We start from the raw sequence: 25,834 nt of genomic DNA on the forward strand, positions 1-25,834 counted from the left end.
GGAGCTAATGAATGAGAAGTTTTGGTTATGAGGAACTGAAACCAACCTGGTTTTCAATATTGATAGACTCTTGTGTTTATATGAGCAAAAGATGATCATTGAATTAAGCCACTGAAGAAGGCAATAAATCATTAATACCCAAGTATAAAATTCTGATTCGAGAGACTTCGTTCTCATGAAGTTATCCAAATTCCTAAGTATAAGTTTCTCCTTTTTCAATACCACACAGGCCAATAAAACTTGACGAGCATTCACTCACTGACTTAAAGATCACTGGAAATCCACTGTATGCAAAAACTCTTTCAGTCATGAGAAACACTTAGATAATAAGATGCGCTTCCTGTCACCAAGAAGGTGACTGTCAGTTACTAGTTTCAAATTGGAGATCACCCCATTCATGAATCCAGCATTTTTGTTCATAATAAATACATTTGGGAGTGGAGGAGAAAGGGTTATTTTATTATTACTGTTATTATTATTAAGTTCAGTTAGCCAACATATAGTTGTCTTAATTAAAGGCAAGTGGAAAGGCTCTATCTACAAGTACAGGACAATAATCTCTAGAATTATTAGGTTGGCCTAAACATCAGTATTGCCAGCAGAGGCTATGGTTTCTTAAAAATTAATGAGGACATACTTGGAATTTTTTATTTAACATTAAAAAGGTCATGAATGATGTAGAATTTGAATAAACTTGGTGATTCTATGGAGGAAATAAAACGAATATAAGTCCAACTTACGGGAAAATTCCTTCTGGAAAAATCCGTGTTCTGAACATAACACAAAGGAAGCTTCCAATATCTAATACTTTGATTTATATAACCAAATGTACAGAACACGCATAGCATTTAACAATTGAAAAGAATGTATTTTATTAATCTTCTCAATTTCAAGAAGAAACTGAAGGATAGAAAAGCCTATTTATGGATAATAAAACAACTGGGTATTTTAAGATTTTTCTGGATATCCAAGCAGAGTTCTGTTCTTCAACTTTCAAATTCAAGATTCCATTCTCCAATACTCCACATCAAATCAAATGTAAAAATTTCCAAAAGAAGGATAAGAAGAGGAGACTTTAGTAGTTCTTACATTCACTATGCACAAAAAGCTCCCCAGAAACTTGCTTAAAATACAGATTTCAGAGGTATGGCCAGAAACCTGTTATGTATGCAGAAAAACCTAGGAATCCACATTTTTACCAAACACCCAAGTGGGAACAATGCCAGTGCTACTTAGACCAGATTACTAGAAATTATTTTCTAAAACTCACGAGTGTTTGTTGACTAAAGGAAAATACTCCAGAGGATAAAACATCCTTTTCCTTTTAATATTTTCAAGTAACTAAACTTAATGCTGTGCATTATTTCACTGGTTTGGAAAATTAAATGATACTCAAACAAATCAAATGTTTTGCTTGGACTATAAAACCAATTTATCAAAAAAATTTTTACCATGTCTTTGGACACTGTCTAGACACTATAATAATTTGTTTAGTTTTATGACATTAGAAATTCTTATCTGCAGTGTTTCTCTGGGTGTTCCGATATATTTCACACAATGCTTCCTATAAATCATTTCCTACGGTGATCAAATTTAAACTTCAATTTAGATAAGTAATACTAGAGAGCTACTTATTTTTAAACATCTATCATACAAACTGTACACATATTTTAGAGGTTAAACTGATGGCGATCGATAAAAATTTAAAAAATATAAATAGAAAATTTAGATTCATTACTTTGAAATCTGTTTCTATGCCAAATTTAGCTTACTAAGTGATAGCACATGTTTACTAATACATCTAATTATAGAGTAAGATGACATTTTTCCAGATTAATTTACGTGTTATTTTTGTTTTAATTTCAAATCAATGAATAGCATTGTTATTTTTAAGCTATATCTTTCCAAAGCATCATTATGCAAATAAGTAGCTTTATTTAAAACATTTAAATTATACAGGAAGCACATTGTGTTCATTTACAAGGGTTAATTTTCTGCTATTTTCTTCTATATTTTAACACATTCTTGGAAAAGGCAATTGCCTATATATTGTAATCGTTATGAACCTACCGTCTGTCTTATGGGAGGGTGGAATATTCTGCCGAATTTTAGGAGTGGAAGATGAATTTTTCCTAGCATGCATTAAAACATGTGCTGAGTACTTTCGCTGCTCAACAATAAGGTGAGTATTTTGGAAGCTTCCAAGAACTCTTTTGGTCTGCAGAAAGCTCACCTGAAAAGGTCTTAGTTCATCCAGCTCATCGCTCTTATTTCCAGATGGAGGACATCCAGTGACCTGGTCACAGGCCTGCAGCTAGTTGTGGCCTAAGTGAGAGCAGAACCAGCATCCTTTGTTCCTTTCTCTACCTCATGCTATTAAAACTATGTCTGACAGAGTTAAATTAGGGTTCTAAATAACCCTAGACTAGACATACACTAGACTAGGGGAATAAGAAAAAAAAAAAAGACTGAGGAACTGTTGATGAAGTCGTTAGAGCACCATAAGTAGACGAGCGATATAAATAGTATAATTGCTGCAAATAACGAACGTAACATTGTTTCAATTCACCACCCTGCTTCCAGTTCCTGACAAACCCAGGAAATCTCACAACTGCCAAAATAATATTTTATAATCCCTATTTTCATCATGTCCTCTTCCTGCCTAAGGATCCATGATGTCTCTCCATAACTTCACAGGATTCTAATGCCTCTAGGTGCTCTGTAAAGGTCCTCATACCGACTATACAACACGAAGCCCTACCTCTCTGTAACATCAGCCTGAGATCAGTGGGAAGGTAAAGAGCACCGAGATTTTAAGCCTTTAACCTCATACACAGACTTTCAAGCATATATTTATGGAGCAACTGCTATACATCCCATATGAGAGCCTTGGCTCGTGTATTCTCCCATCTAGAATTTCAAGACCGATATTTAGATAAATGTTCCTGACACCTTCTTGGATTATTTAGCAATCGTCAGGAGATAGGGACTGCCCAGTGATGTTCCTTTTTCCTAACAGGTTAACTTTATATTAAGCACATCGTTGCCAGGATGAGCACCATTTTAAGCATCTGTCCCATACCCCATGATTCAGAGCACAGAGTAGGTGTATATTTAATAATTTATCTTAATTTAATAATTAATTTTATGTTTTAGCAAATCTCACTATAATGACATCAACATCCTATTTTAGAAAAAATATCAACCATTGCGGCACTGAATTTACTTACTCTCAATATAAATCCAATTTATATTCAGTACTATAACTGAAGCAAGTTGTCTTTTATCCTCTGCCTTGTTGAAAAAAGCCTCAATTTATCATCCTGAAATTGGACTAAGGGTTACGATCCCCTTTGCCCTGTAGAGTCAGCAATGAATTAAAATGTTAAAATATTGCATGAGACTCATATTCATCCAAATTTGTTTGAAGTAAACCAAATCCCATTACATAGAATCTTTCCTAACTCTAATCACATCAACTCCCTTAATTCGAGTAAATTGGCTTTGGGTTCAAAAGGTCAGCCTAAAAGGGCAAAGAGAGACATTCTTTTATCTTGTTAGAGTATACTTTTGAAAGTTAAACCACATTCTCTCTGTATTCTGTTGGAGAAAGAACACAAATCAATTATTCTCCAATGGCAACAACCAGGAGCACTTGTAGGCTTTCCTTCTCATATACAGACTTTCAAGCATATATTTACTGAACAGCGGCTATAGATCAAGCACGAGGCTATGTTCTGGGGATATAAAACTTAATGCTATGCGCTGTACCTTTTATCAGCTTACAGCCTATTGGGTCTGTCCAATTTATAAGGAGGGAAGGAAAGAACAATTACAGTTGAACAGGATACACACTCTAACAAAAGAGTGAGGAGTAATTTAAGAGGACAAAGCAGAGGATGCCTAAATCTGCCTGGTGGGTTCAACATGTTTCACAGAGTCAATGACATGTAACCTAGGTCTGCAAAGATGCATGTGGAGGGAACAAAGGGGAAGGACATTCCAGAGAGAGGAAGCAGTGTGTTCAAAGGCATGTCTGTAAGGGACTGCCTGCAGTGTTTAGGAAATAACTACATTAAAATGTGGTCCATGTAGTTTATAACTTACTCTGAATTTTGACACTGGCGCCACACTCTCAAGTTGCCATTGTGTGTCCAGACACAGCAGAGACACTGTATAGCTCTGCGAATGGAAATGAGGACAGAAACCTACTTTACAGGTTTTGTTAGACAGGAGTTGAAGATTAAGAATGTGGGGTGAAGGAGGAAGAGTTAAGATGACACTAAAGTTTACACCTCAGTTGACCAGTAAAAGATGATTTTTTAAAAAGATTTATTTGTTTGAGAGAGCGCAGGCTTAGAGGAGCAGAGGGAGGGAGTCACAAGCAGCCTCTGAAATGAGCAAGGAGTCTGAGGAGGGGCTCAATCTCACAACTCTGAGATCACAACCCCGAGATCCTGACCGGAGCTGAAACCAAGAGTCAGATGCTTAACCGACTGAGCCACCCAGGCACCCTAAGGGATCATGTTTTTAATAGAAAGTACTCTTTTGAGCAACTGGCTGGCTCAGTTGGTAGAGCATACAATCTTGATCTCGGGGGTCATGAGTTTGAGCCCCATGTTGGGCCTAGACTCTATGAAAAGAAAAGAAGAGAAGAGAAGAGAAGAGAAGAGAAGAGAAGAGAAGAGAAAAGAAAAGAAAAGAAAAGAAAAGAAAAGAAAAGAAAAGAAAAGAAAAGAAAAGAAAATGCTTTCTTGATCACTATGGACTCCACATTATTCACACATGGGAGAGGTTTGAGACGAGGAGTTTTGAGCCCAGTTTATGGAGGGCTTTGTTAGAGTAAGGACTTAGCAACAAAACACTTTTGAAAGAGACGCTTTTTCCCATAGCAGTCCAGGAGCAGGCACTGTTTCTGAAGGACACATTGTCATTAGCCAGTAAATAGGTTTGGTATTAGGAGCTTTCTCTCATCTAAGAACCCCAAGTAAGAGCTTTGTACTTAGGTAAACCCCTCGAATCCCTGATGCAACTACTCTCTGGGAATTCAAGTTGCCAGTATAATCTTGACACTCTTCAACACCAGGTCAAGACAGCTTATTCTTGACATAGATCACAGATCTCCCGGGATAGGCAGTGTGGAGAGAAGGATGCTCAGTGGCCCCCTCTTAGAAGCCCTGCTGAAGACATCAGTGAGCCACCCTGCACCAGCATCCCTCACACATTCTGTCAAGAGACCTCAGAGGCCCAGAGACACAGAGATAGAGAGAGAACATCTCACACCTTACTGCTCTCAGGCATCAAGAGATAAAACCATTGACACTTAACACCATTCTTGGCAAGCATTCAGTTTTGCTTTTAAAGGGAACATAACAATAATCAAATTTCTTTCCACTTTTCTATTGATTTGAGTGATTACATGCTTTCATAAAACATTTCTCGGTCTTCTATGACATCTTACATTTAGCTCATTGACATTGAAAATAATTGGCCTCTTCTGCTTATTTCACAATCTCCAATATAGCACATTTGAATAGTAATTCTAAAAATAAACAAAAATGGTTCCTTTCTTTTTATTTTGTGTCTTTCCTACCCAAGTTACTAGTTTAAGATAGTGGGTGAGTCTTCTCCTCCTTCCTTTTTTCACAATGATCTCCCAATTCAACTTTTAAATTAACTATTACGTCTATAGGCATAGTCCCTAATTATCCCTCTTGTTGTTTACAACCCTTTGCCTAAAGTCTTTCTCCTTAGGCTCACTATATTATATATTCTGACATCACAGACACAGATGGGGAAGAAGAGAAGAGGAAGATCTGGGAGAGGAGATAAAGAATTCAGTTTTAGATGCTGATGGTGAGCTGACAACACCTGAGAAGTCATTGCTGGACACAAGACAACACAAGACAAAAGTCATTGCTGGACAACAAGAGAATAGGTGAAATCTCTAAAGCAAAGAATGCGGAGTGAGAAATTAAGAGGATATGATAGAAACAGGAATAGTACGAATTCTTAATACAGAGAGGCCAAGGAAAAAGACTTAATATGTTTCTAAAGTCAGAGAAACAGAAAGAAAACAAAGAAAACGTGGTGCTTTAAAAGTTACATAAAGAGATGCTGAAGCATGGGAAACCGTCCAAAACCATCACTTACAACAGAGTTGTAAATTAGGAAGGTCACAGACAAAAGGTCCTTGCTTATGATGGTGAGGATGGCATTGGTGAATTTTGAGTGAGATACGGTGGTAGAGTAGCGGGGTCAAAAGATGAATGAAAGAAGGTTTGTCTGAGATGGAGAGAAGTCTTAGTAGGTCAAATTAAGCTTAGGGCAAAAAACAAAACTGCTGCTGAGGTTTATGCATTTGTGAAAAGGAATGGTAAGTACAAAATGGAATAATTTAACAATATTATACCATCATCTCAGGATTACAAAGATGAATTATTTACATTATAGGAAAAAAACCATAATGGGGGCGCCCGGCTGGCTCAGTTGGTAAAGCAGCTGACTCTTGGTTTAGGCTCACTTCTTGATCTCAGCATCCTGGGATCAAGCCTCACATTGGGCTTCCCACACAGTGGGGAGCCTTCTTCTCCCCTTCTCCCTCTCCCTTTGCTGCTCCTGCATGCTCCCTCTCTCTCTCTTAAATAAATAAATTTTAAAAAAAGAAAGAAAAAAAAGAAAAAAAAGGGTAATGTTTGTATTTCCAATATAGTTAATTTTTTGCAATACCAGACGATTTTCTACTATTGTTGATCATTCTTTTAAAATTAACTGCCCTAAAATCCCATCTTGTTTTCTTTTTCTTCCTTTTTTCCTCTCTGTTTACTCTTTCTTTAAAAAATAGTTTATTTATTTATTTGTCAGAGAGAGAGAGAGAGCATGTGCACACAAGCCGGGGGAGCAGCAGAGGCAGAGGGAGAACAATATAGACTTAATACATCCCGCTAATATACTCACCAAACTCATGAATATAAACATATTCAAACATGCACATAAACAGAATGTTCAATTTGTGTGTCTATTCTCATAATTTCCTCAAAAAATAGTTAAAATCCTTATGTCGTTGTCATTTAAGTAATCCCAAAGAAAGCAATGTTCTGATATAAAAACAACATAAAGATTATTTTAAATCAGATTTGAGCTCGATAAATAAATAAATAAATAAATAAATAAATAAATAAAAAGCTTTTAGCTTATTTAAGTTGTCTGATTCATTGGTTACTTCCAATTAGCTATTATTTCAGCATCAATGTGAACTTACTATTTCCCTACACCTTTCCCCTCAAACCTTACATTTGCATAACACAATATTCCTATCCACTAGAGAGAAATACTTTCTCATCTTTAATTTGATGAGGTATAAAATAAAAGCACTAAGATAGTATTGATTATTCTGGATTTAATCAAAAGAAGATCATATCTAGGGGCGCCTGAGTGGCTTAGTTGGTTAAGCAGTTGACTTCAGCTCAGGTCATGGTCTCAGGGTCCTGGGATCAGCCCCACGTTAGGCTCTGTGCTCAGTGCAAAGTCTGCTGAAGATTCTTTCTCTCCCTCTCCCCTTCCCACCACTCATGCATGCAAACGGGCTCACTCTCTCCTCTCTCTCTCAAATAAATGAATAAAAACTTCAAAACAAGATCATATCTACCTCATACGACTTTGGTGATGGACTCTCAACATGCAAGGTTTTGAATATTTTGCATATTATGTATCTCCAGTATAAATTGAGCAGTATTGTTATAAATTAATTGAACTTCCCTGAGAGACTCTCCAAAGCCCAAGGTAGGGTAAAAAAATTAAACGTTGAAGCCTATAGTTTTACAAAGGAGCTATTAATGTTTTCTAAATAACAGATGTTGATATGATTTTTTAGATTAATGTTAGTCAAGAATTTAAAGCAGGGTTTAAATTAAAATTTTTAACTTATCTCTTTATATGAAATAGATACCGTATAAGTAGAAGAAAGTTTGTCATCAAAAGAAAATAAACCTTCAATAACAATATAATTATGTGCATGAAATATCTCTGATAAACATAGATGCAAAACTCCTCAACAAAATATTAACAAACCAAATCCAACAATATATTAAAAAAAAACATTCACCATAACATAATAAAAAATTTTTATAATAAAAAAAATTCACCATGATCAAGTGGGATTTATTCCAGGGATGCAAGGGTGGTTTAATATTCACAAATCAATCAACATGATCTATCACATCAACAAGAGTAAGGACAAAAATCATATGATTATCTCAATATATGCAGAAAAAACTTCTGACAAAGTACAACATCCTTTCATGATAAAGACCCTCAACAAAGTAGCTGTAGAGGGAACATATCTCAACATAATAAAGGCCATCTATGAAAAACCATAGCTAACATCATACTCAATGGTGAGAAACTTAGAACTTTTCTTCTAAGATCCTCAACAAGACAAGGATGTTCACTCTCACCACTTTTTTTTCAACACAGTACTGGAAGCCCTAGCCACAGCAAATGGACAAGAAAAAAAAAAAAGGCATCTAAATTAGTAAGGAAGAAGTAAAACTTTCACTATTTGCAGATTACATGATGCTCTATATAGAAAACCCTAAAGACTACATCAAAAAACTACTAGAACTGATAAGTGAATTCAGTAAAGTTGCAGAATATGAAATTAATATATACAAATTTGTTGCATTTCTATTAACAATGAAGTAGCAGAAAGAGAAATTAAGAAAACAATCCCATTTACAAATGCACCAAAAATAATAAAATAAGTAGGAATAAATGTAACCAAGGAGGTGAAAGACCTGTACTCTGAAAATTTTGAAAACACTGATGAAAGAAAATGAAGATGACACAAACAAATGGAAAGATATCCCATGTTCATGGATTGGAAAAGCCAATATTGTTAAAAATATTCATGCTACCCAAAGTAATCTACAAATTTAATGCAATCACTATAAATACCAACAAAATTTTTGGTGATTTTTTATAGAACTAAAATTTTTCATAGAACTAAAACAAATATTACTAAAATCTGTATTAAACTACAAAAGACTCTGTATAGCCAAAGTAATCTTATGAAAGAAGAATAAAGATAGGGGTGCCTGGGTGGGTCAGTTGGTTAAGTGTCCAACTCTTGATTTCAGCTCAGATCATGATCATAGGGTCATGGGATCAAGTCCCATGTCTGGCTCTGTGCTCACTGGGAGTCTGCTTGAGATTCACTCTCTCCCTCTCCCTCTGTCCTTCACCCCCCACCTCTAAAAATAAACGAATGAATCTTCAAAATAAATAAATAAGAAGAAGAATTTGGAGTTATCACATTTTCAGATTTCAAAGATATACTACAAAGTTAATCTAAATAGTATCTTAGCACAAAAATAGTTACATAGATAAATGGAACAGAATAAAGAACAGAGAAATGAACCCATATCTATATGGTCAATTAATGTATGACAAAGGAGGCAAGAATATACAATGGGGAAAAGGCAGTCTCTTCAACAAATGGTACTGAGAAAACTGGACAGCTACTTGTAAAGGAATGAAACTGGGCCATTTTCCTACACCAGATACAAAAAATACACTCAAAATGGATTAAAGACCTAAATGTGAGACTTGAAACTATAAAAACCCTAGAAGAAAGCAAGGGCAATAATTTCTTTAACATTAGTCACAGAAATATTTTTCTAGATATGTCTCCTCAGGAAAGGGGAAGAAAACCAAAATTAAATTACGGGAACTACACCAACATAAAATACTTTTGCAGAGTGAAGGAAACCAATAAAACAACAAGATAACTTGCTGAATGGAAGAAATTTGAAAGTGATATACCTGATAAGGGATTAATATCCAAAATATATAAAGAACTTATACAACTCAACACTAAAAAAGCATAAATAGGAGCACTTGGGTGGCTTAGTCAGTTAAGCGTCCAACTCTTGATTTCAGCTCAGGTCATGATCTCAGGGTTGTGAGATCGAGCCCTGCATCAGATTCCGTGCTGAGTGCCTGCTTGAGATTCTCTCTCTCCCTCTCCATCTGCCCCTCCTCCCCCTCTCTTTAAAAAAAAAAAAGCATAAATGATCTAATTAAAAATGGGTAGAGGATCTGAACAGATATTTTTCCAAGAAAGACATATAGATGTGCAATCGACACATGAAAAGATGCTCGATATCCCTAATCATCAGGGAAATGCAAATGAAAATCACAGTGAGATACCACCTTACACCTGTCAGAATGGCTAAAATAAAAAACTCCAGAAATAACATGTGTTGGTGAGGGTGTGGAGAAAAAGCAACCTCCATGCTCTATTGATGGGAATGCAAATTGGTGCAACCGTTACGAAAGACAATATGGAGGTTCCTCAAAAATTTAAAATAAAATTACCATGTGATCAACCGACTCCACTACTGAGTACTTACCCAAGGAAAATGAAAACACTGCTTTGAAAAGATATATGCACCTTATGTTGATCGTAGCATTTACAATAGCGAAGATACGGAAGCAGCCCCAGTATTCATCCATAGACAAATAGATAAGGAGGAGGTGGTACATATATATAGAATGGAATACTACTCAGCCATAAAAAGAAGTGAGATCTTGCCATTTGCAACAACATGGATGGAGCTAGAGATCATTATGCTTAGTGAAATAAGTCAGCCAAAAAAATACAAATACCGTAAGATTTCACTCATAGGGGAATTTAAGAAACAAAAGAAATGAACAAAGAACGAAAAAAAGGGAGACAAAAAAGACTCTTAAATACAGAGAACAAATTGCTGGGTACCAGAGGGGAGGTGTGTGGGAAAACAGTGAAATACATAAAGAAGACCAAAAAAAGAATGGAAAAGAGAAGAAAATGACCTTCAATAATAATATTATGTACATGAAATTTTGATGTTAAACACAACTTAAAGCACTGTAATGCAATTTAAAATGTAATGTTAAAACAACAATAAAAGCAATAATATTTTTGTATAAAAGAACTATCTTGTAATGTCATTCTCCAATCAGGGTACTAACTTCATGGAAAATTGAACACATAACAGGAAAATATTAATCTAAAATATCTTCCATAAAATGACATTTTTGTGTCCTATTTTTCTTAAGTGAGACAGTATAAAATTTTAAGTTCTATTACATGAAGGTTTCTACATTTGCAACTTCAGATTTCATTAGAAATACCTTTCTTTGTTTTCACCTAGAAGCATAACCTATTAATATCTATGGCTAAAACTTCAAAGACTCTTACATGTTTTATAGATGAAAAAATACACATTTCACTGAATCTAAAGTTTTTAACATTTTTTCAAATAGAGCATTTGACAACCTCTTATGTGCGTGTGCCAGAGAGGAACAAGTCTGAGTCAGCCACTGTCATGCACGTCCTGACCCTTCATGGACATTCTCACCCCAAACCTTTCACTATGTTCGTCCCGGTATTTCTCAGGAGAAAACAGTTGACCTACATCTTGGGAATATTTGAAAGTCCATCAAGTATTTCATTCATCTCATATTTTGCTCACAGAGGATTTGTGTGAACTAAGCTGGGTACCCCAACTTGAAGGTAAATATTAAGAGGAACTGCAGTTTCCCCCTCCTGGGTAGGAATGCGATACGCTATACACAAGTTCTTCGTTTTCTATCGGATCCTACAGTATATTCTAGATTGTTTCCAACTAAGAGCTGAATCATGTCTCTATTAGTAAATTTTAGAAAAGTAAAAAATAAACATTCCAGAAACTTTGCAGGCTAGGCCTTAGACTATCAGCAACAACAACAAAAGCTGAGACAGACGCACTCTTGCTCTGATGTTACTGTTCTTTTTTTTTTTTTTTTTTAATTTAAATTCAACTAGCCAACTTACAGTACATCATTAGTTTCAGGTGTAGATGGCACTGTTCTTTATGGGCGTTGAGTCAGTGTGGGGGCACAGTGAAGGAGACAGAGACTATTATACACTGCAAAAGAAGGCAGCATTTACTCCTTAAAACCTTGGATTAGGTCTTCTCCCTCTAAATCAAACCTGGGAAATGGCTTCTTCCTAATAATGTCAGAAGCCATGTATCATGAGGTCAGTGAGCCCTCCAAGGTTCTTTGAACCACATCTTCCTTGCCTCTTATGAATTATCACCACATCTTATGAGATCAGGACTTCTAAAGACACAGGTACTGATTACATCATTTTTTTTTTTTTTTTTACCCCTCTGGACTGAAATGTCTACCTAAATACAGTTGTCCTTCTCTGAAATTAAGAGCTTTTCAGCTTTCTTGGAAAGAACTTACAAAGCTACAGCAAATACTAACTAAAATGAAATTAGTCTCATTATTGTGCTGCAACCTTAATCACAAATTGGGTATTTAGAGACAGCCATTATTTCTTCCAGTCTAGCTCATCAAGAAAACAAATGAGATTTACTACAGAATATGCCAAAAATGAAAACTTTAATTTGCTTCTGCAAGAGTGGCAATGGCAGGCAGAGAAATTTTAGGATCTGGCCTGCCAATTTCCCCATTGTTTCTCTCCTCTGAGAAATCACTGCTGCTGCTTGTGACTAATCCCAAGAAGGACAAGGTCCTCAGCGTGTCAGAAAAATGCCTTTCAGACCCCAGAATGCAGGAATCAGTGTGACAGTGACCCACACCCAAAGTCCCTTTCTGAGCAGAGCAGAAGAGCGATGATCACTAAGCAAGAATGAGTCAGACTCCAGTAGGACAATACTCTCGTGGACTGAGAATTTAGCAAACGCCAGAACCTGTGTAACACGTGTGATTTTGACAATCTCTAGTTCTCACTAAAACCCGAAATGTATATTTTTAACTTCCATGTAAGAAAATGAGTCACCCTTGGTGAAACTTAGTAAATTTCAAAGTTTAGTTTTAACTACATTTCTGCCTTTACCCTAAAAAACAGATTTTGTTGTGTTTCATTTTGCCTTGTTGCATCTTCATTTTTAAAAGGCCAGACATTCCTTTATGTCTTTGGAATTTAGGGGGAGAAAATGGAGTGCAGAAAGAAAATGATCATTTCTATACTGATGGGCAAAAAGTATCTTTATTAAATTACTTGGTGCCATAAGAGCGAAAGTAAAACATCTGTCTAAATCATGCAATGTGAAACATAAGCAATAACTAGTAAATATTATCACCTACCTAATATTTTTTTAAATCTTTACCTTTGGCAATTTCAAAAATTTACCTACTTTGCTTCCACTTCACAATTGTACTAATTCTCTTAATCTCAGTGGATAAAGACATTTGTCTGTCTGGATCCACCAGGTTTTTTCCCATGAACTTAGAGCCATTTTAAAAAAATTGATTTAGAATCTTCTGACTTTTATTACATTATGTTTCTGGACTTCAAATACCCCACCCTCTTCCTTGCCCTGCCAAGTTTATCTGATAGATAAAAAGTCAATGAATGACCAAGCTCATTATGATTCAGCTCTGTCTACCTTCCCAGGTCCCCCAACATGAACTATCACTCATGTATCATCTTACACCCCCACTTTTACTGGTCCACTCTCCTAGAGACCCAGCTCACCAACGCCAACATTACAATTTTACATTATCAACATAACCTAAAATCAATAACTAAAACAGTCAAAAAATTAAGCAAAGAAAATGATATTTATTCTTTCAAGAGGAACTTTTTGCTACAAGTAATTTTCTCCCACACCTGCTTTATGTTATTGGTAAATAATGAACAATGAGTATATATGTATTCCTTGAATTAAAAAAGTTTCTAAGGGCGCCTGGGTGGCTAAGTCTGTTAAGAGGCTGCCTTCGACTCAGGTCATGATCTCGGGGTCCTGGGATCCAGATTCGTGCTGGGCTCCCTGCTCAGTGGGGGGTCCGCTTCTACCTCTCCCTCTGCCCCTTCCCCCGACTTGTACTCACTCTCTCTCTCTCCTTCTCTATTGCTCTCTCAAACAAATAAATGAAATCCTTATAAAAAAAGTTTCAAGTGATAAAAGAGCTGAATCTTTCTAATGTAGCTAATTTAAAGTACTGGGTTTGGGGTCACTTGGGTGGCTCACTCAGTTGGGTGTCTGACTCTTGATTTCAGCTCAGGTCATGATATCTGCGGTGGTGAGATCAAACCCAAAATCGGGCTCTGTGTTGGGTGTGGACTCTGCTTAAGATTCGCTCTCTCCTCTTCCTCTGCCCCTCCCCTCTGCTCCTGCGTGCACGCACATGGTCTCTCTCTCTCTCTCAAAAATAAATACATACATAATACATGCAGGACGCCTGGGTGGCTCAGTAGGCTAAGCGTTGGACTCTTGATTTCAGCTCAGATCATGATTCAGGGTCGTGAGATCGAGCCCTGCACTGGGCTAGGGGCTGCGTCTGGAGTCTGCCTAAGATTCTCTCTCTCCCTCCCCCTCCCCCATATGTGAGGGGTGCATAAGCTCTCTCATTCTCTCTCTCTTAATAAATTAATAAAATCTTTAAAATAAATAAATAATAAAGTACTGGGCTTGAAGTTGGGTTTCCTGGGTTGGAAATACTAGCATAAAATCTTGGATAGTCTCACCTTCCTCATGTATAAAATGGGGATGATAAAACTTTTTATTTCACGCTGCTGCAGCAATCATATTAGATAATACATATCTGAGGCTTACAACAGTGCCTGGCTCATAGCACTAAGCATTCAAAGTTTTAGTCGTTGACAGCCTGAAATCTCCATGTATGGAGGAAACACTGAAGGAATAATATTATTGTTGATTAGTAAAATCATTACATTTTCTTCCCAATAATTTACATGAAACAAAATTTTAAAAATCTGTAAAAATGACACCAACTTCATATAAATTATCCACATGATGAAATGACCAAATTCATCAACAAACCTAAACTTCTCTTTTTGAGGCCCATTGATCAAGTAAATAAATGAAAATTATTGCTGAAAATTTCAACTGAAACTGGTGCTTTTCAAGGATAAATTACTATCATAAACCATTTTTAAATAAATAAAAATAAGAAACCACTTAGTGAATAACAAGTAGGTACATCTATAGAGAAGTATTTCAGATAGGCTTTATCTAATTAATCACTAATCAGCATTCTTAGAAATATATTTTAATACTCAGAGTGCAAAGCATGTATTTGCTTCCCTACCATAATCTCAAAAAAACCAAATATGTGTAAAATTTCAAAGACATATCCAAACAATTACCAAATGACATTTTCAATACTGAAGTTTCAATAACTAAAATGAATAATGGAGGAATAACACAAGCCAAAAATGTTATTATGCAGATGAAGCCTCCATTTTAATTAAGGGCTGAGAATGAGAGACCTGAGGGTCTAAATCCAGAGCTATTTTGACATATATCAAATGTTCCTTAATTTCCAATTAAAGGCCTTTTTGACAGGTTCTCATGTCGATATGTTCCCATTAGCTACCAGTACCTTTAAGTGGTGTTTTGTCACTGACCTACATTAGTATATCAAATATGACAGCAAATTAATGGCTTCACACAATAATAATTCAGATTACAGTCTCTAGCCAAACATTTAGAAGAGCACCTCAATAGCAATGAAACATGAATACCCTCTGTTTCAACTTTATTTGATGAGACACTGAAGAAAAATTGAATATAATGATAAATAGCTTTAGAGATGCTCAAAATCTTTTTTTTTTTTTTTTTACATAAGATTTAGTACAGAGGCTACATAATTTAATTCTGGAAATAAACTTCCTCTTTAAATAAATAAAACAAAAATAATTGATTTTGAGAATGATATCTGTATGTATCTGCCCATGAGAACCTCAAATAAAAAACATGTAACTCATGTTGACATGATGTTTTTTTTCCTATTTTTTTCTTTTTCATATAAGGTAACAGGTTAAAATATGTGACTTTTGATCACTGTTGAAGTGGAGATTGCTAAACAGTGTGCTGTGGAGCTAAGGGCTTTTATACTTTCTGGAAGAGTTTGTCTAAAGCTTCCAATTACATTTTCTCAAGAAAAGCTTCCTGTAGTGCTTGTCAGCACTGAAGAAGTCTTCTGGAACAATCTCATTTTCTATAGGCCATTTACATGGGGGTGGGGTCTCAATTTGGTTATCTAGGAAAAAGTGTCAAAACACTGGGAGGCTGTTCCCTGTGCTACTCTAGCCTCTTCTCATCCATTCTTACCCTAGAATACACAAGCATTAAGCTATGGTTTGGCCCAGGTACCATATATATGATGGCTCACAAATTCATGCTACCAATGCAGACCTTGGTCCTGTCCTCCAGGTCCCTATACCCTACTGTCTACTTGACAGTTTCTCTTGAATGTCTTAATATATTGTAATATGTCCAAAATATATAATACGTTTAATATATACCCATAATTCAACACCTCCATAATATATAATATATATGATATATCCATAGCCCAACACCTCTCTCTCCTCAAAAAAGATGTCTTCTTTCAGCCTTTTCTGCGTCATTGAACGGCAAGACCATCAGAAAAATTGCATGTACCTGATACCTAGACCTCATCCTTGACACCATTATCAAGAGCTGTTGACTTCACCCTCTTAACTGGCTCATTCCCTCCATCTTCAGTACAAGCATGCCATCGCAAGCCACTGTCATCTCTCAGTCAGACTACTACAAAATCATTCTGATGACCCCTTTCCAACTGCATCTCCAGACAGCGCACTAGTGATATTTTGAAATGACCATATCAATCCCTTACTTAAGAGCCTACTGCTTTTAAAATAAAACTGCTATTATTAGGATTTCGGAAACCCTGACAGTTCTTCCCCCACTTCCACATGGCACTCAAATTCTCCTCATTCTCCCTTCCAGTCCCTCTAACTGGCTGGATTTCATCCTGGCCCAAGGCCTTTGCACTTTTTCTGTCTGGATCCGAAGTCCTTTCCTCTCACCTTATCCTAGTTATTGCTTACTCACAACTCCTTCCAGTGTTTTCTCCATAGGAACATGCTCCCTGGCTCCGCAGAAGAAGTCAGATCCCTTACTTTGGGCACTCACAGTGACATGGGCCTCTTCTTCATACTGCTTAGCATAGATAGAATTTTACATATACTTCCATGGTTAAGAAAGTCAGTCTCCTCCAGTTACAAGTAAACTCCAGAAAAGCAGGAACTGTCCCTTGTTTTATTCAGCATTATATCCTAAGCGCCTATCACTGTGTCCAGCACATCATGTATTTCATTGAATGTTTACTGAAGAACATGTATGGATATAGTCAAAAACAACAGCCTACCTATATAGGCATATAGAACAAAAGAGGGAGGAAGGGGAGGAAGGAAAGAAGGTCATAGGAAAAAAAGCTACACATAATTCCTGACTAGACATACACACGAGAAGTGTGATTTTACAGATTACAACATGCCTATTTTCAAAAGTTCTACCTTTTCCTAACTGATTGTCATTCCAGCAAATGGGACTAATCTAGGTCCATATCTCTTCTGATGAAATAATTTACATCATAACTTTCCTTAGCCTGAGGACACCGCCTTTTGCTGTCGTTCCCACAGTCTGTTTATTACGTGGCAGTTTCTACATATGTCTTAGAATGTGCTGCTTACCCCAATGTTCATAGCAGCATTGTCCACAATAGCTAAATCGTGGAAGGAGCCGAGATGCCCTTCAACAGATGACTGAATTAGGAAGTTGTGGTCCATATATACAATGGAATATTACTCAGCTATCAAAAAGAACGAATTCTCAACATTTGCTGCAACATGGACGGCACTGGAGGAGATAATGCTAAGTGAAATAAGTCAAGCAGAGAAAGACAACTATCATATGATTTCTCTCATCTATGGAACATAAGAACTAGGATGATCAGTAGGGGAAGAAAGGGATAAAGAAAGGGGGGGTAATCAGAAGGAGGAATGAAACATGAGAGACTATGGACTATGAGAAACAAACTGAGGACCTCAGAGGGGAGGGGGTGGGGGAATGGGACAGACCGGTGATGGGTGGTAAGGAGGGCACGTATTGCATGGTGCACTGGGTGTTATACACAACTAATGAACCATCGAACTTTACATCAGAAACCGGGGATGTACTGTATGGTGACTAACATAATATAATAAAAAATCATTAAAAAAAAAAAAGAATGTGCTGCTTAAAATGCCTATTGTGATTTACAATATAATATTTTCACTAAATGTTATATTACAATATCCTTCTTACTGGTTGGTGGATCTTCAGTCATCTGTTATTCTGGATCGGAACAACAGACTATCTACTTTATGCAGGCAAAGCACAGATACTGACATTTATAAATAATATCCTTGGGCTTGACAAAATTCAAACAAACCATCTCTTCCCAACCGTTCTTGGAGATTATACATTTCCGGCTTGCAGACAAAACTGCAAAACCTCTATTATAATCGGCAAAATTCTATGTGTCTTTCAAATAATGAAATGGTTTCTACCCGTAGTTGGACGTTTACTGGTCTGTCAAACTTATGTCGCTCCTTCTACTACACCAGAACCTTACAAACGCGAAGACTGAAAGCACACTCTATTTCCAATCAGCACAAGCTACTGAACTCCAATTTTCAGAAAGAAGGTGTCAGCGGTATTTCATCTCTGCAGGTTCATCTCCACATGTTCTGCAGACCTGCTAAAAATTAGCCGAGGTTTATTTGTGACAATAGAGATACCCACTGATAGAGAGAGGTCTTGATTACTAATTTTGGGGGGAGGGATAGGGCAACATGACACCCTACTACTTTGAATTATGTTGGTTTATGACAGCAGTAAGAGAACCATACAAAGAGATATGCTACTTGTTATAGACTGAATGTGAAACCCCCCAAAATATGTTGGATTCCTGACCCCCAATATCGCAGAATGTGACCTTATTTAGAGACAGAAATTAACAGAGGTAATCAAGTTGAAAAGTCATTAGAATGAGGCCTAATTTATGTAACTGATGTCCTTATAAAAAGGGAAAATTTGGACACAGGCACGCACACCAAGAAAGCATCGTGTGAATATGAAAGCAGAGATTGGGGTGATGCCCCCAGCAAAGCCAAGAGACACCAAAGATTGCCAGCAAACCACCAGAAATAAGGGGAGATGCATGGAACAGATCCTTCTTCACAGGCCTCAGAAGGAACGAATCCTGCCAAAACCTTTATCTCGAACTTCCAGCCTTCAGACCTGAGACACAGTACATTTCTTACTGTTAAGCCACCAGTCTGTGGTACTTTGTAACAGCAGCACCAGGAAACTAATACACTACTGGACAACTAGTGAGAAAGATGAGGGGTTCACAGCTTGGCATTTCCCCTATGATGTGATGATACGGTCACCAAATGGATAGGTGATAGCAACACATCCACTCATCTTTCCTTCCCTCCTATCCCCTTCTTTTTTTCTTCTCTTCCACTCTCCTTTCCCTACTTTGCAATTTTTTCTCTCTGCCTTCCCATTTGCTTCCTTCCTTTGGAGATAGCATGATGAATGTCATAGTCTCAATCTCCAAGAACACTATTGAAAAGAAACTTGAGTTTTCTGAGTGGAGAAGTCCCTTATTTTGTACTTAAATACAGTCAGAATAAAGGACAGACAGTTATAAAGTCTAAAATTTTAATCAAAAACATAAATTCCCCTGTATTTTTCCTGGAGGGGAACAGCCTGGATTTAAGAGATTTAAGACTCTCTTGAGTATCTGTATTTGTCCTAAACTTAGGAGAAAGCCATCTATCTCTACCATTTACCCATCAAACACTGTAAACCATATAAAAGTAAACCAAAACTTATAAGAATGAATGGCCATAGGGGACATAAGCACGGACTTCATTGACTGAAGAGTTCCAAGAACACCCTACTGAATACTATGGAAAGGATGACATCTTTACAGGAAAACTATAAACCATATATGTGCCTGAAAATGATATATTTGAAGGGAAAGAGGCAGAAAGAATAGATTGTGGTTCTGAATGATTAGCTGGCTGTTTTTTCTTAGCTTGAGAGTGGAAACACACACACACACACACACACACACACACACACACACACACACACCCCAAAGTGACTTTTCAGTCAGTTCTGGGTAATCCTTATACATTGGCTGTTGAGGTTCCCTCTTGTGTGGTGGCAGGCCTCATCAAGGTCATGGCAGCAAGGAAATAGTCTGTTGTTGTTTTTTACTTATCTTTCAATTAATTGCTTTTCGACACAGCTTGTATTCAATAGAGCATTAAGTTCACATGTAATAACAACCGCAAATTTTATTTATCAAAGGAAATGTCTTGACCAAAAGATGCATCCCATTGCTAGCTGCCATAAAGACTGTCGACTGAAACCCAACATCTAGCTAGATCATCTAGCTAGGCTTCCCAGTGTTCAATGCCAGTTGTCCTCAATCTGGGAATGAGGTTCTTTTCCTATGGCGTGGTTTCTTCTGTACTACAAACAGATCTTGCAAGAACTACTAAAGCTAACTAACAGTCATCTAGTACCCTGTGGTATTCAACTTACTACAGTTTTATCTGAGCCAGAGAGAAAAGAAAAACTACCATACCATTGTAATAAGTAACAGTTTAGCTATACAAGTTAAAGACGCTTCAAAATAGGACATGATGATCTTTATAAGGATGTAGTCACACTACATTACCAAAATAAGCTTCCACAATCTCTTTGTCTGGAAAATTGATATGTCCTTCATTCATCTTCTCTGACATTAATAACTATTGATCACATATATTCAGAAAGAGAATAGCAATTATTTAATAATTTGTTTGGTAATGATTTAACAAGGCCTCTTTCAGTTCTGCAAGTTATGATTTTATAAATGCATGCTGCATTCTATTTAGACAGAAATAGCTAGGTGGTTTGTTATTAAAATGCTAATAATGACTTTTTTTCAAAATACCGAATTCACTTGTAATAGTACTGAGTGAAGAAAGAGACACATTCCAAGATACTCTATATAAAGAAAAACATTTCTATTCACAGCATTCTATTTGGATTGATTCCCTATCAGCAGAGACACACACTGACCAGACAGGGGCCCATATGTCACAGAGCATATGTTTTTAAAAACTTAGGCAGCAGAAACTGCCATAAATGGCAGAGTAACTAGTTGTAAGGGGGGGGAGCCATGGGGTCCTACATGTAAAATAATGTTTTCTCTTCTTTAGTAGGTATTCTGCTGACAAATTTTGAAGTGTCAGAATTAATTATCACCCTCTGATAGCAGTCTTGGGAAATAGGTTTGCAATGTAATTTGTTTACTGTTTTATTTATTATTATTATTATCATTATTATTATTATTTTAGTATTAGTGATCTCTAGAAAGAAAATAACAGACTGAAAAATAAAGCTTACTGTTAAAATTTAATGAAGTCAAGCAACATGACAAGGAGATACAGATCCTGGAGAAACAGAATTCAATCTGATTTCATCCTTCAGGAACAGGCCTTGAATAGAGGAGGCAGGACTTTTAATGCAACACTACCCAAAAACATGACTTGCATATAAAAAAAGTAATTTCAATGTCATATCCACATCTCAGATTGTATTCATCATCTGTGCGTATTCAGAGTCTCCATTTGAATTGACAGAGTACAATAATTCTAGATTTTATGGAGTAGACTAGTATTATTTTTTAGATTCTGCTTATTTACCTAAAATCTGAATTTTTTTTTTCAGCACCATGAGCCATGACGCAAATACACAAAATATTTTACCAGCATTGGCTTATGTCAGCTAATGTATAACCGCCCCCCACCCTCCTCGCCGCAATGATTTCTAGCACCCCACCACCTGCTCTCCAAACACATATATCTCTCTCCCTCAGGGAACTGCTTAGTATTAAAAGGAAGCTTGCAGTTGCCTCAAATAATAAATGGCAGAAGGTCTTAAGATTGTGTCAGAGAAGCAGAGGCACAAATTCTGGGATGGTAGAAGATTCCTCTCCTCGTTAAAGACTAACACCAACTACTCTCTTGTAATGAACTTTGTTAAGTCATGTAGATAGTAGCATACAGTATATACTTCCAAATGACATTTTTGAGTGACTTTATGCAAAGATTCAAAATAAAGGGCTCAACTACAGTTATTCTTGAAATGACTTGTGGCTAGACTTGATTAATAGATGTGATAGACAGTTCATTCTCTAAGCAGGAGAAAAAGAAAAAATACAAAAGAAAATAAAGTTGCCTATATAACTATAAAAGAGTTACTAAACATTGTCAACTGGAATGGCATCCTCAGTTAGAACTAGTTTGCAATGCAACTTCAAAAGTGGAGGTTGGCATAAGTGATGTGGGAGTGGGAGTGGGAGGAACGTAAAATTAACTAGAAAGGAGCGTAGTAAGAATAAAAGCATGAAATAGCATGAAAGAACTAAGTATAAGAAAAACTCAGTGTCGAATAATACCGTTTAATTCAACATCGGAAATATTTAATTGAGTAGCTACTTTATACAAAATGTATTAAGACCTGCAAGACAAAAGTGTATAAAACATTCTTTCTTGCAGAAGCTCAAAGTCTAACTAGCAGAGTCAAATGCATTAGTGTTGTCTATGGGCAGCTGTACCATAATCATGGGGAATGCATGTGAGAAATGACATTCCATGAGTCACTCAGAAAATGCCAAAGTTACCTTTCATCTAGAGAAAGTCAGAATATTTTCTTTCTTCAGTGCAAAGTAGTCCAGATTCTGGAATCCACTGTGGGCTTTTCTGGCCAAGAACAATTGACCCAAATCATTGTTCTATCAAAATTATCATAAGACAATTTTTTTCATGATTTTTCCCCTCCTTGTTTGCTTGAAAAAGATGATGAACATGGAAAGGAAACAAATCCATTCATATTTACTTTCTGACCATGAACCTCTGTCTCCATATTTTAGATTCAGATGTAAGCTGTTTAAATTGTTATCTTCTATAAGTTGTTTGAAATTTTAAAACGTGAAGGGTTTTGTCTTGATTTCTGCTCAATGGTTATCTTACCTTGGTGAGAAAGGAAAGGATGCTAAGTGCTGTAAATGTTGCTCAGCATTGTGGGAAGGAGTGAAGGAGAGAGAGAGAGGAGGAAAGGGAAGTCAGGCAACCTTCGGAGTAATTAAATCAAATTGATGCAGGCTCCATATATGACATGGCAAACGTGGGGAAGACAGAGCAAGGACAAAGAGGCACATGTATCTTAACAAAAGGAGGGCACGTATCGCGTGGAGCACTGGGTGTTATGCGCAAGGAATGAATCATGGAACTTCACATCAAAATCTAAGGATGTACTGTATGGTGACTAACATAATATAATAAAAAATATTATTAAAAAAAAGCAGAACAGTACTATTAGAAAAGCAAATAACAGGGCATAACTACTGGGTTGCAGCACAATTTTGGAAGCAAAGGCCAGCCTAAGCCGCGGAGGGAAGAAGAAAGAACGAGAAGTAGACTATGCTAAGAGTGAGATCAGGAAATCACGTGGAAGATACGGGTATGACAGGTCACATATTATGATTTGGGGGATGGACATTCAGGATTTGACTTGATTCTCAAATTAACCTTAACTAAGAAACTGAAACAGAGAATTCAGCAATGCTCAGCCATGAATCAACTGTCACTGAGATGACTGCACCCATCCGCTCACCCCGGGGAGCAGACATCTCAATCATGAGAATCACGGCTTCCTGCCAAGAGAAGAAGCTGTGGGACTGGGTGACAGGCAGGGTCAATCCTTTTTCCCTTTGACCATTCATCATCCTAAGATAAGCATCTGCATTAAAACCTGCAGGCCTAAAGAATCTGGAAATTTTGGATCGGGTGATCCAAGATGCTCTATTAATGACTGACATTCACAATAAAATCTGTGAGCCTATTTTCTAATACAAGAATACTTTGAAAAGTACTCTAATAGATCTTAGCATGCCAAAGGGAAGTGAGGGAGGGAGGGACGCGACGAAAACTGGAGGAGGAATTCTGAAGGTTACCTCTCTGAAAAACTGGGACGGAGCTGACCTTTGCAGGATGAGTCGAGCTTCACTGGGCACATATAGGAAAGAAGGATATATGTCAGGTATAGGGACCAGCTCTAACAAAGACCGAGAGGCAAAATCAAAACTCCTAAGGATATGTAAATATCTGATAATGGAATAGAATGAGAAAGTCAGACAACATGACAGGCAGGCCAAACTAGCGAAGGCTGTGAATTCTAGAGTCAGGAGCTAAGAGCAGATCCTCTGGAAAAACAGGGAGCCACAGCAGTTTTCTGAGGAGACATAAGACTAAATCAGAGTAAGTTACAAGGAGGCCAGGTGAGACGAACTGCAAGAAAGATGTCCTTGCCGCTGTGGGGGACTCTACTGGGGATACAGGGATGAATTAAGACACAGGTTGAGTGGAAGATCCCTCAAATGCACTTGGAATTCTAGACGAAGGAATGTGGGTTTTATTTAGCTATATTTTAAGCATGAGGATGACAGCAACAAACAGTAATCTAAGATGGCAGCAATGTAAATTTGAAAAAAAAAAACCAAATTTATATGGAATTAACAGAAAAGCTTAAAGATCTGAAATTTCTGCTAAATTACTTGTTTCAGTCAATGACACCAAAAATCACACACTCCATCCAAACTGCACATCATCCCAGACATGTTCTCTCCACCCCTATCCAGCATCCATAAAGCTACTACTAGTAATATTTAAAGTGGATGTTACAGACTTGCCGTGTGCCAGGAGCTGTTCCACGTACATTACACATAGCAATCGAATCCTTACAACAATTCTCTGATATAGGTACTATTCTCCTCAATTTGCAGATAAAGAAGAGATAGAGATTCAGAAAGGTCAAAGAACTTGCCCGGGGTCACAGAGCTGATAAGAAGCTAACCACTGGGGTGCCTGGGTGGCTCCGTCAGTTGCATGTCTGCCTTCAGCTCAGGTCATGATCCTGGAGTCCTGGGACTGAGTCCTGCATCGGGCTCCCTGCCCAGCCGCGAATCTGCTTCTCCCTCTGACTCTCCCGCCTCACATACTCTCTCTCTCAAATAAATAAAATCTTTAAAGAAAAAGAAGAAGAAGAAGAAGAAGAAGAAGAAGAAGAAGAGGAGGAGGAAGGGGAAGGGGAAGGGGAAGGGGAAGAAGAAGAAGGAGAAGGAGAAGGAGAAGGAGAAGGAGAAGGAGAAGGAGAAGGAGAAGAAGAAGAAGAAGAAGAAGAAGAAGAAGAAGAAGAAGAAGAAGAAGGAAAAGAAGCTAACCATGGTGCTATACTGTCCCCTAAATAACTTCTAAATTGTTCCTTTCCGGTATGTTTTCCTCCCACTGACCTAGTCAAAGTTACCCTCATGTCTTACCTAAACTTCACAAGAGTCTCTGAATAACTGTTTCTGCCTTCAGTTTTATCCCTTCTCAAGCCACTCCCCATCATGCTGTTACGAGCTGTTCCGAAATGCAAGCCACAGCATTATTCTGCCCCTCGGCAAATACAATCGTATACACTTACATATAGTTGTGGCATTTTTATAAACTCTTAATCACAGGGAGAGAGAAATTCAAGCAAATCGGTTACGGCTTGTCTTGGCTTTAGAAACACAGATATTAAGTGTTACTGATCCCTGGAGTAGAATAATATATTATTCCTTTCTCTCTACAGAGAAATCATTAATTTTGTTTCATCGAGGACATTTTTATCAGTCAAGGTCCTGTCAGGAATCATATGCCACTTTCAAAAGGTGTGATTAAAGAGGGATTAATGAAGGGACTGTTTACCAAGGAAAGGGCAGAGGTAAAGAAAAAGCAAGGAAGAGAAAGTCTTTGTGAAAGACTCTGGGACTAGTGAGAGTGGGAAGCCACTCCCCAAGCAGGGTCTGAAGGGACAGGAAGTGTGGGCCGGGCCAGACCAGTGGC

At 37.2% G+C, this 25,834-nt stretch overlaps 1 protein-coding gene across 1 annotated transcript in view; it reads right to left on the reverse strand.

Annotated features, from left to right (window-relative positions):
• MDGA2 (MAM domain containing glycosylphosphatidylinositol anchor 2) overlaps positions 1-25,834 on the reverse strand; it is a 778,105-nt gene that overhangs the window by 445,798 nt on the left and 306,473 nt on the right. The gene's annotated exons all lie outside the window — the stretch shown is intronic.

The sequence above is a fragment of the Ursus americanus genome, chromosome 35 (genome assembly GCF_024610735.1).
Source record: "Ursus americanus isolate L20-20 chromosome 35, mUrsAme1.1.p, whole genome shotgun sequence".
Classification (NCBI taxonomy): Eukaryota; Metazoa; Chordata; class Mammalia; order Carnivora; family Ursidae; genus Ursus; species Ursus americanus.